Source organism: Nicotiana sylvestris, chromosome 5 (assembly GCF_000393655.2).
Source record: "Nicotiana sylvestris chromosome 5, ASM39365v2, whole genome shotgun sequence".
NCBI lineage: Eukaryota > Viridiplantae > Streptophyta > Magnoliopsida > Solanales > Solanaceae > Nicotiana > Nicotiana sylvestris.
In genome coordinates, this window is record NC_091061.1 from 43,281,127 (window position 1) to 43,293,462 (window position 12,336).

The window sequence follows — 12,336 nt, forward strand, 5'->3', positions numbered from 1 at the left end:
CTTTTTTTTTTTGGATCAAAGCTCGATCCTCAAATGTTAAATTTTTTTTAAAACATTGGCAAACTTCAATCTTCAAAATACTTCACGAGTAAGAAGGTAGCTTTTTAGACTGATTATCCTAAATTGTTATAAATATCATCAGATCAACTAGATAGCTATGGAATTTAAAGTCTTCACGTCCAGATCTTAGGAAATTTGTTATCCATCAACTACAACAGAGTCCTTAAACAAATAGCTACCAGCAAGAACATTATTTCAACTGAAAACATTCATAAATTGACAAAATTTGTTATGGAAGCAATAGCAACAGAAATTAAGAAGAGGGAAACAAAACCTCTCATCAATCCGAGCCGACGTACAAGATATCCAAACAGAAACTTTATCGCACCAAAGTTCGGACCTCGACGGAACCTCGAATCAGCACAATCAATTTCGAATCCACACACGAAATCAAATTACCTCCATTTTGGAACAAATATCAAAGGACAACACCTCTGGTTTTGAAACGAAAGTCGGAAAATGAAAGAAGAAAACCAGAATGTTTTTTTTCGTTTTTTGTATAAGGGACGGAATCGCGGTTGTCCTACGGTGGAGCTGAAAAATGGCTGCTATCCTTATAACCATACAAATCTTTTCAACCAAACCGTAGAAATGGAGGAATTAGCTTCTCTTAAGTGTGAGATTAGTGGAGTTTTATGGGTCAGTTTGATTGATTTTTGAGGAAAAAGAAGATGAGCAGCGACTCCTCTTTTCCATGGTGTGCGTTCTTTTTCAAAATTTTTAGGGATTGAAGCTTGTTCTCTTTTCTCTGAGAATGTCCGAGTCCCCTCTTCTTTCCCCTTTCCCAATTGTGTGCCGCTGAAGAGATGGAGAGGGTCTCCCCTTTTGTAGTCTAGGGTCTAGCTATTTGTAGGGTTTTTTTAGGTTAAGGGATATGGCCTTAGGAATTATGGGCTTGAGAATTATGGGCTAGGTCCAAAATTAGGCCTAAAAATGGTTGTTTGAGCCCAAATAGTTTTCCGTGAACAAGACTAAAATACTACTTTATTTACTAATTAAACTTACTTAAGGAAAAATAACTATTAAAATAAGACTAATCGTTAAGACAAACCTATTTTTTTGTATTTTCAAATATCATATTAAAATAAAATAAAATAAAAAGGTACTATTTTTTTGTATTTTTTTTAGTTTTACGAAAGGTATTTAAACTAAAAGCAACTAAAAAGAAGAAATATTTTTTTTTTTGCAATTTTCATTTTTGATAAAATAAAGTAAAAGAGTCAAAACTAATTGAAATATCGATATTAGACCTAAACTAAATATTTTACGCTAAAATGGGTGAAATCTCGGGGAGGGTCAAAAATCACATATCTACAGGTTGCTCCTCAGATTCAAACTCTAGTGGTTCAGCCAGTTGGAGTAGTACAGCCGGGTGTGGTAGCTCAAACCGCTGATGGAGCGGCTATGTCCGTCGATGCTTTGTGGAGACTGGATAGGTTCACCAAGCTCTTCACTTCTACTTTCAGTGGTGCATCTACTGAGGATCCCCAGGATTTTCTAGACAGCTGCCACGAGGTTCTCAGGAGCATGGGCATTTTTGAGACCAATGGGGTCGATTTTGCTACATTTCGCTTGTCTGGATCCGCCAAGACTTGGTGGAGGGATTATTGCTTAACGAGACTAGCTGGATCGCCAGCCTTGACTTGGGAGCAGTTTACAGTGTTATTCCCGGAGAAGTTTCTCCCTGTTACTTAGAGAGAGGCCTATCGGAGGCAGTTTGAGTGCCTCCAGCAAGGTTCCATGACTGTTACCCAGTATGAGACTAGGTTCATCGACTTAGCTCGCCATGCTCTCATCATACTCCCCACCGAGAGAGAGAGGGTGAGGAGGTTTATTGACGGTCGTATTCATCCGATTCATCTTTAGATGGCTAGAGAGGCTGGGAGTGAGATTACTTTTCAGGAAGCGGCCAATGTAGCCCGTCGAGTTGAGATGGTTCTGTCATAAGGAGGCGGTTATGGGTCAGACAAGAGGCCCCATCATTTAGGCCGATTCAGTGGTACCTCATCCGGAGGTCGAGATTCGTATGTAGAGGCCATTCTCCTAGGCCCTTTCAGTCAGCGCTCCAGGTTTATCACGGTACTTCAAGTGGTCGTGGTCCCTAGATGCAGTATTCCGATCAGCAGTCCTATAGTGCACCGCCTGCTCCTATTAGTGCACCGCCGCTTTAGAGTTTTTGGGGTGGTTATTCAGGTCGTCAGGGCTAGCAGTCTCAGCAGCTGAGGGGTTGTTACATGTGCGGTGATCCGGGTCACATTGCCATGTTTTGCCCTCGAGCACCGAGTAGCTCTCAGCATCAGGGTTCTCGTGCTATGGTACAGGTACCAGGTGTTCCACAGCCCGCCCAGCCAGCTAGAGGTGGGGGTAGAGGTACTAGAGGTGGAGCTCAGGTGGCCAGAGGTGGAGACCATCCAACTGCAGGCCGTCCTAGAGATGTAGTTCAGGGTGGTGGGGCCCAGCCCCGATGTTACGCCCTTCCAGCTAGGCCCGAGGCTGAGGCTTCAGATGCAGTCATTACAGGTACTATTCTGGTTTGTGATAGAGATGCTTCAGTGTTATTTGATCCAGGGTCTACCTACTCGTATGTGTCATCTTATTTTGTATTGTATCTGGTCATGCCTAGTGATTCATTGAGTATTCATGTTTATATGTCTACACCGGTGGGTGATTCTATTGTGGTAGATCGAGTCCATCATTATTGTATTGTGGTGATTGGAAGTCTTGAGACCCATGTGGATTTGTTGCTTCTAGACATGGTCGATTTCAATGTTATATTGGGGATGGACTGGTTATCACCTTACCATGCTATCTTGGACTGTCATGCCAAGACGATCACCTTAGCCTTACCAAATTTGCCCTATTTAGAGTGGAGAGGCACTCCTGGTCATTCTACCCGCAGTGTTATCTCGTATGTGAAGGCTCGGCATATGGTCGAGAAGTGGTGTTTGGCCTATTTGACATATGTTCATGATTCTAGTGCTGAGGTTCCCTCTATTGATTTTGTGCCCGTTGTTTGTGAGTTTCCTGAGGTATTCCCTTCAGACTTGCAGGGTATACCATCCGACAGGGATATTGATTTTTGCATTGATTTGGCTTCGGGCACTCAGCCCGTTTCTATCCCGCCGTATCGTATGGCCTCGCCTAAATTGAAAGAGTTGAAGGAGCAGTTGCAAGACTTGCTTGAGAAGGGTTTTATTATGCCAAGTGTTTCGTCTTGGGGTGCGCCGGTGTTGTTTGTTAAGAAGAAGGACGGATCGATGAGAATGTGTATTGATTACCGACAGTTGAACAAGGTTACAATCAAGAATAAGTATCCATTGCCGCGGATTGATGATTTGTTTGATCAGCTTCAGGGTGCCAAGGTGTTTTCAAAGATTGATTTGAGATCTGGCTACCATCAGTTGAGGATTAGGGCATCCGATTCCCCTAAGACAACTTTTCACACTCGGTACGAGCATTATGAGTTCCTAGTCATGTCATTTGGGTTGACCAATGCCCCAACAGCTTTTATGGATTTGATGAACCGAGTGTTCAGGCCTTATTTGGACTCATTCGTGATAGTCTTCATTGATGATATTTTGATATATTCCCGCAACCGGTAGGAGCGCGAGTAGCACTTTAGAGTGGTTCTTCAGACCTTGAGGGATAGTCAATTATATGCTAAATTCTTGAAATGTGAGTTCTGGTTGAGTTCAGTTGCATTCCTGGGTCATGTTGTGTTAGCAGAGGGTATTCAGGTTGATCTGAAGAAGATTGAGGCAGTCAAGAACTGGCCTGCACCAACATCAGCTACAGAGATTCGTAGTTTTTAGGATTGGCAGGCTACTACCGTCGGTTCGTGGAGGGATTTTCATCTATCAAAACCCCGATGACCAGGTTGACCCAGAAGGGTGCCTAGTTCAGATGGTCGGACGAGCGTGAGGCAAGCTTTCAGAAGCTCAAGACAGCTCTGACTATGGCATCGGTGTTGGTTTTGCCCACAGGTTCAGGGCCTTATACAGTTTATTGTGATGCTTCCCGTATTGGGCTTGGTGAAGTGTTGATGCAGGCTGACAAGGTCATTGCCTATGCTTCACGACAGTTGAAGATTCATGAGAAGAACTATCTAGTTCATGATTTAGAGTTGGCAGCCATAGTTCACGCATTGAAGATTTGGAGGCATTATCTGTATGGCGTGGCATGTGAGGTGTTCACGGATCACAAGAGTCTTCAGTATGTGTTCAAGCAAAATGAGCTGAATTTGAGGCAGATGAGGTGGTTGGAGTTGTTGAAGGATTATGATATCACTATCTTATATCACTCAGGAAAGGCAAATATGGTGGCCGATGCCTTGAGTAGGAAGTCATCCAGTATGGGCAGTCTTGCTTATATTCCGGTCGATGAGAGACTGCTTGCTTTGGACGTTCAGGCTCTGGCCAATCAGTTTGTGAGGTTGGATATTTCTAAGCCTAGTTGTGTATTGGCTTGCACGGTCGCTCGTTCTTCTTTATTGGAGCGTATCCGTGATCGGTAGTATGATGATCCCCATTTGTGTGCCCTTAGAGACACGGTGCAGTGCGAAGGTGCCAAGCAGGTTACCTTAGATGATGATGGCGTTTTGAGATTGCAGGGTCGAGTTTGTGTGCCTAATGTAGATGGGCTCCGAGAGTTGATTTTAGAGGAGGCCCATAGATCCCGGTACTCTATTCATTCGAGCGTCGGGAAGATGTATCAGGATTTGCGGGAGCATTATTGGTGGCAGAGAATGAAGAAGGATATCATTGCATATGTAGCTCGGTGTTTGAATTGTCAGCAAGTTAAGTACGAGCATCAGAGGCCTGGTGGTTTATTTTAGAGAATTGAGCTTCCCGAATGGAAGTGGGAGCGGATCATTATAGATTTCGTTGTTGGACTCCCGCAGACTCGGAGGATGTTTGATGCAGTATAGGTCATTGTTGATAGGCTGACCAAGTCAGCACATTTCATTCCTATGGCAATCTCCTATTCATCCGAGAGGTTAGCTGAGATCTATATCCGGGAGATTGTTCGTCTTTATGGTGTGCCTGTATCTATCATTTTAGACCGAGGTACGCAGTTTACCTCGCATTTCTGGAGTGCAGTACAATGAGAGTTGGGCACCCATGTTGAGTTGAGTACAACATTTCATCCTCAGACGGACGGGCAGTCCGAGTGGACTATTCAGATTTTGAAGGATATGCTTCGAGCTTGTGTCATTGACTTTGAAGGCTCGTGGGATCAGTTTTTGCCTTTAACAGAGTTTGCCTACAACAACAATTACCAGTCAAGTATCCAGATGGCTCCTTATGAGGTTTTATATTTTAGGTAGTGTCGATCTCCGGTTGGATGGTTTGAGCCGGGAGAGGCTCGATTGTTGGGTACGGATCTAGTTCAGGGGGTTTTGGACAAGGTTAGGATTATTCAGGATAGGCTTTGTACAGCTCAGTCCAAGCAAAAGAGTTATGCAGACCGCAATTTTCGAAATATAGCTTTTATGGCTGGAGAGCGGGTATTGCTCCGAGTGTCGCCTATGAAGGGCGTGATGAGATTTGGGAAGAAGGGTAAGCTTAGCCCTAGGTTCATCGATCCATTTGATATTCTTGATCGAGTGGGAGAAGTGGCTTATAGACTTGCGTTACCGCCGAGCTTATCATCTGTGCATCTAGTATTTCATGTGTCCATGCTCCAGAAATATCACGGCGATCCATCCCACGTGTTAGATTTTCGCACTGTCCAGTTGGACAAGGACTTGTCTTATGAGGAGGAGCTGGTAGCTATTCTAGACCGACAGGTTCATCAGTTGAGGTCGAAGAGTTTTCCTTCTGTTTATGTTCAATGGGGAGGTCAGCCTCCTGAGGCATCGACCTGGGAGTTTGAGTCCGATATGCGGAGCTGTTATCCCCATCTTTTCCCTGTCTCAGGTACTTCCTTCTTCTGTCCGTTCGAAGACGAACAATTGTTTTAAAGGTGGAGAACGTGATGACCCAAAAGGTCATCACTTGTTTTAAAACGAAACTTCCGTGTTCTGAGGCCTTGAAAACCTCATTTAGAGTCACCTCGATTTGCATGTGCAGTTCGGGCGCGTAGTCGGCAAGCTTAAATATGATAATCTATGAAAAATAATAAGTTTTGATTATAAAATGAGCTAATTTGACTTCGGTCAACATTTTGGGTAAACGGACCCGGACACGTGATTTGATGGTCCTGGAGGGTTCGTAGGAAAATATGGGACTCGGGCGTATGTCCGGAATCGAATTCCGAGGTCCCAAGCCAGAGAAATGAATTTTTAAAAGAAATTGTTTTCTGAAATTATTTAAAGAAATTTGATTAGAACATAATGGTATCGGGCCCGTATTTTGGTTCCAGTGCCCGGTACAGGTCTTATATATGATTTAAGACATTTCTGTGGAATTTGGTCAAAAATGGATATCACATGATGTGATTCGGACTTAAATTGTAAAATTTATATTTAAAGAAGTTTTGAGAAAATTTCATTGATCTCGAGATTTAATTTGATGTTCATGAGGTTATTTTGATGATTTGATTACACGAGTAAGTTCATATGATATTTTTGAGTTAGTATGACATTTGGTTTGGAGCCCTCGAGGCTCGGGTGAGTTTCGGGATATTTTTACACTTAGGAAAAAGTTGCAGATTCAGAGAAGTTGCAGGTTTCTGAAGCCAGGTCTCGCGGCTCGTGGTGGAAGCTTCGCGGCCGTGGTGGGGACTCCGCGACCGCGGTGGGATTTGTGTGGTCCGCGGTGAGCAAGGCCAAGCCTTCGCGGCCGCGCTCGATTTCTTGCGGTTCGCGGTAGAGCTCCCCGGTCGCAGTCTATTTTATGCGGTCCGCGGTGGAGCTCCGCGATCGTAGTCTTTTTTATGCGGTCCACGGAGAGAGTCTGGGAAGAGTGTAAATAGACGAGATTTTCAGTTATTTTGCACTTTTCAAAAACCCCAAAAACATAAGAGGCGATTTTTCAAACAACTTTTCTTCTCCAAATCAATTGTAAGTCGTTTTTAACTAGTTTTCTTCAATCATTAACATCTTTTAACATGATTTCAACTTCAAATCAATTATTTTCATGGGGGAAATTGGGTGTTTTGGGTAGAACCTAGGTTTTTCAAAAATTTGGGATTTGGACCTCGATTTGAGGTCCGATTTCAAAACAAATTACATATTTGAGCTTGTGGGGGAATGGGTAATCGGATTTTGGTTCGAACCTCGGGTTTTGACCATGTGGGCCCGGGGGCAATTTTGACTTTTTGGGTAAAACTTTGGAAAACTCATTTTCATGCATTTGAAATTGATTCATTTAGCGTTTATTGATGTAATTAAGTAAATTATGACTAGATACGAGCGAATTGGCGGTGGAATCAAGGGGTAAAGCTATAATTGAACCTTGAGTTGTGTTCGTGGCATCGAGATAAGTGTTTGGTCTAACATTAGCTTGAGGGATTAGGAGTTGTATCATATTTTCTATTTGCTTCTTGTCGAGTACGACGTATAGGCATGGTGACAAGTATCTATACGTTGGTGTCAAGCATGACCGTGAGTCTTATATTGTGATTTTCATGATTTTGTTGTATTATTCATGCCTTGGTGAAGATTTCTAATTGTTTTATAAAGTTTGTGGAAAGAATTGTGACCTATGAATATTGAGGAATGTTGGCTCAAGTTGTATATTGAAATTGTGAAAGTATAAGTGACAATTGAACTTTTAGAGCATTGACTCAAGTTGTAAAATGAATTGTGAAAGTATAAGTGATAATCGAACCTCTAGAGCATTGGCTCGAGTTGTGAAATGAATTGTGAAGTAAAATTGAGAAAGAGAAGAGATAAATATGTTGTCACCCTTGCCGGGCTATTGCTGATTTATTTGTTGTTCCCTTGCCGGGATTTAATTGTTTAACTGTTGTTCCATTGCCGGGATCTCTATTACTATTTTTTTTATTCTCTTGCCCCTTTGCTTGTGATTGTTGTTTGGGTGAGGAAAGAGAGTTAAAGCACGAAGGGTGATGCCATGCATTGTTTATTATTGTGAGGAAAGAGTATAAAACATGAAGGGTGATGTCGTGCATTGTTTGTTATTGTAAGAAAAGAGTGTAAAGCACAAAGGGTGATGCCATGCCACACGTCGTACCATTCCGTGCCGATTCTATTGATTATATGGCGAGGAAAGAGAGTAAAAGCACGAAGGGTGATGTCGTGCACATTTTTATTATATAACTGCTTTGGTAAGGCTGAGAGTAAAAGCACGAAGGGTGATGCCGTGCAATTGTTGATTTCTGCTTCCTTGTTGATATTTTAGTTATGTTGTTTCTTTCCTTACTTGATGCCTTTCTATTCGGAATTATTATCTTCCCCACAACATGTTTCCCCCTCCCACATTGATTGGTTATTTCTGTATTTCTTTTCCGCTGTATGTATATATGAACTGCACAGGTTTATTTAGTGGTCTGGTCCTAGACTCGTCACTACTTCGCCGCGGTTAGGCTAGACACTTACAGCACATGGGGTCGGTTGTGCTGATACTACACTCTGCACTGTGTGAAGATCTAGGAGCAGCTTTCATACAGTAGTTGGGGTGCTTCTTTCAGTCCACCCAGAGACCCCAAGATAGACTGTAGGCGTCCGCAGGCCCTGGCGTCTCCCTCTATCTCTATTTCCTGTTTCTTTTTCTTTGTTCAGAAACAGTTATTGTATTTCTTCAGACCTTGTATGTAGTGACTCTTAGATAGTCTGTGACACTGTGACACCAGGTTTTGGGTATTTGAGATTTTAAAAGTTGTAATAGACGTAACCTTAATATATATACTTGTTGACTTCCGCTATTTATTTAAAATTCCGCTTTTATCATATTATCGACTGGTGTTTGTTAAAAAGAAGCAAAAATGAAAGTGTAGCAAGTAGTTAAGGTTTGGCTTGCCTAGCTCCCATTAGTAGGTGCCATCACAACTCCCAAGGGTGGGAAATCCGGGTCGTGACACTCATTCACCACTTTCCAGTTCTCAGGGGATGCACTTATTTGGTGGGAGGCTTACAAGAGGCGTAGGCCGGTTGGCGCAATGCCCCTTTCTTGGCAGTTCTCCGTTCTCTTTCTAGAGAATTTTGTACTTGAGTCTCGCCGATAGGAGCTGCACAGGCAGTTCGAGAAGCTTTGTCAGGGTGATAGATCTGTTACATAGTATGAGATGCGGTTCTCCGAGTTGGCTCGCCATGCGATTTAGTTGGTTCCCACAGACCGGGAGAGGATCATGAGGTTTATAGATGGCCTCGGTTTTCAGCTTCAGTTGCTCATGACCAGAGAGAGAGTAGCTGGTGCTACCTTTGATGAGGTTGTCGACATATTGAGATGGTTCGTGGTCATGAGAGGGTTGAGAGGGAGGCCAAGAGGCCTCGTGGTCAGGGAGGTTTCAGTGGTGCTCATCATGGGGGTTAGTTTCAGCACGACAGAGGCCGTCCATTCAGGCATGCTCAGTCAGCTCGCCCAGGGTATCGTGGGGCATCATCGGGCCATGGTTCTCATAGTTCTCATCAGGTTCATTCATCACTTAGTGCCCTTCCAGCCCAGAGTTCATCCCGTGCTCCATTTGTTTAGGGCTCTTCCATGCCAGGTTCTTTTACTAGTCATCCTGGTGCTAGGGGTTCCCTTCAGTCCCCGTCTCCAGTACCAGGGGTTTTTTATGAGTGTGGAGAGTTGGGGCATATGTGGAGACATTGTCCTCTTCGTCTTGGGAGTTCATCTCAGCAGAGGAGTCAGTCATCGACTTTAGCACCAGTTACTTCACCACTCGCCCACCCAGCTAGGGGTGGAGGACATTCACCTAAAGGTCGCCCCAGAGGGGGAGGTCGATCAGGTGGTGGTCAGGCCCGTTTCTATGCACTCTCAGCCAGACCCGATGCTATTGCTTCAGATGTTGTGATTACAGTTATTGTCTCAGTTTGCCACAGAAATGCCTCTGTGTTATTTGATCCTGGTTCCACTTTTTCATATGCGTCATCATATTTCGCTCGTTATTTGGATACGCCCCGCGAGTCTCTTGTTTCATCTGTTCGTGTATCTACTCTTGTGGGCGATACTGTTGTTGTGGACCGCATATATTAGTCGTGTATGGTGACTATTGGGGGTTTGGACGCCCGAGTGGACCTTCTGTTGCTTTGTATGGTCGATTTTGATGTGATATTAGGCATAGATTGGTTATCTCTGTGTCGTGCTATTTTGGACTATCATGCAAAGACAGTGATGTTGGCTATGTCGGATGTGTTACGCCCTGCAATATTACGTTGATATTTCATCCCGCAGTATTACACTACAATGATGTTACACTTTGCAGTATTAAATTACGACGATTTTGCACCATATAGTATTGTACGTTGAATTTGTCGTAAGGTAATTGACATCAGTCCAAGAAAAGGATTATTTGGAGATTACAAGGATTATGCTATTTCACCTTTCGTGCCTTATCACTCTTACTCACCAAATGAATATTATAAATGTGAACGACATCACCCTTCGTGATTTATCTCTCTTTCCTCACCATATGCATCAATACAAATGTAAATGTGCACGGCATCACCCTTCGTACTTTATCACTCTTTCTCACCCAAACAGTAGAAACAAAAATATCCCAGCAATGGAATCAATTAATAGAACAATAACTTCCCTGCAAGGGAATCAATAATAGAAACAATAACATCCCGGTAAGGGAATCAACAATAGAAACAATAACATCCTGGCAAGGGAATCAACAATACATAATAAGGGTCACGGAAAAACCAAGAAGCACGATAACGTCAACAAAACAACAAGACATAATAAGCATGTGATAACTACACCTGTAACCACAACAATTGGACATATAACATATTTGCACGAAGTCATAGAGGAATTACAATCAAGGAGTGTCAAAACAATAAGGAAGGAAACCACTTCAATTAAGGCAATTAATGGTCAATGTAACACGTAGAATTAGAGGAAAGCTACTAACATTATATGGATCATATAGAGGCAATTTAAGCAATTAGAAAACTCAATCATAATGGAATACTTTCCATATAATGAACATAAAGACCTAAGAACCCTAGAGCAAATTTTCCACAAATAAGTCTGAGTATACACTCGTCACCTCGCATGCACAGACTACAATTAGCATAGAAGACTTAAATCCTAAGAGGAAGTCTCCCACACAAGGTTAGGCAAGATACTTACCTCAAAGACGACAAACCGATACTCTAAAATGCACTTCTCTGGTGAAATGACCTCCGGACAGCTCAAATCTAACCAAATTAACTTCAAAGCACAAATAAAACACATAAGGAACTATTTCGGATCACAAAGTCTCAATCTTTAACAAATTTCAAAAATCGGTTCAACCGGGCCCGTGCCTCGGAATCCGACAAATTTTACAAAATCAGAATACTCATTCCAGTATGAGTTCAACCATACAAAATTTATTAAATTCCGATACCATTTGGACCCTCAAATCATGATTTTTCATTTTAGGAATTTTCTTCAAAAACCAACATTTTCCTCAACCCAAATCACAAATTAAATGATAAAAATGAAGACAAATATATGGAATATAATCAATTCTAGGTGAAGAACACTTACCCAATCGTTTTGCTTGAAAAACCCACAAAGAATCGCTCAAAACTGAGCTCTAGAACTCCAAAAATGTTAAAAATGGCTAACCCCCGGAATAGAGTATTATTTATTCTGACCAGGGATTTATGCATCGCGATCGCGGAGATTGGGTCACAATTACGGAGAAGAGAATCAAAGTTCTCAAGAAATACCCTTCCCGATCACGAAAAAAGGGACGCGAACGCGATGAACAATAGCAGGAGCTTACGCAAACGCGGGGCAATGGATGTGAACGCGAAGCAGAGGAAAATAGACCTTCACGATCGTGGGAGTTTCTATGCGAACGTGATGAAGGAAAAAGAGGCAACCAGAAACAACATATCGTGAACGCGATAGGCTGTTCGCAATGCAAAGAAGGAACACTAGAAGCAGAATACATCAGTCCAAACAATGGAAAAATGACCCATAGCCCACCACCCGAGGCCCCCGGGACCCCGTCTAAACACACAAACAAGTTATATAACCTAACACGAACTCGCTCGAGGTCACAAATCACATCAATAAACACCAAAACGACGAATCAAACCATGAATCGAACTTAGGAACTTTCAAACCTTCCAACTTTCAAAGCTCGTGCCGGAACCTATCAAATCAATCAGGAATGATGCCAAATTTTGCAGACAAGTCCAAAATG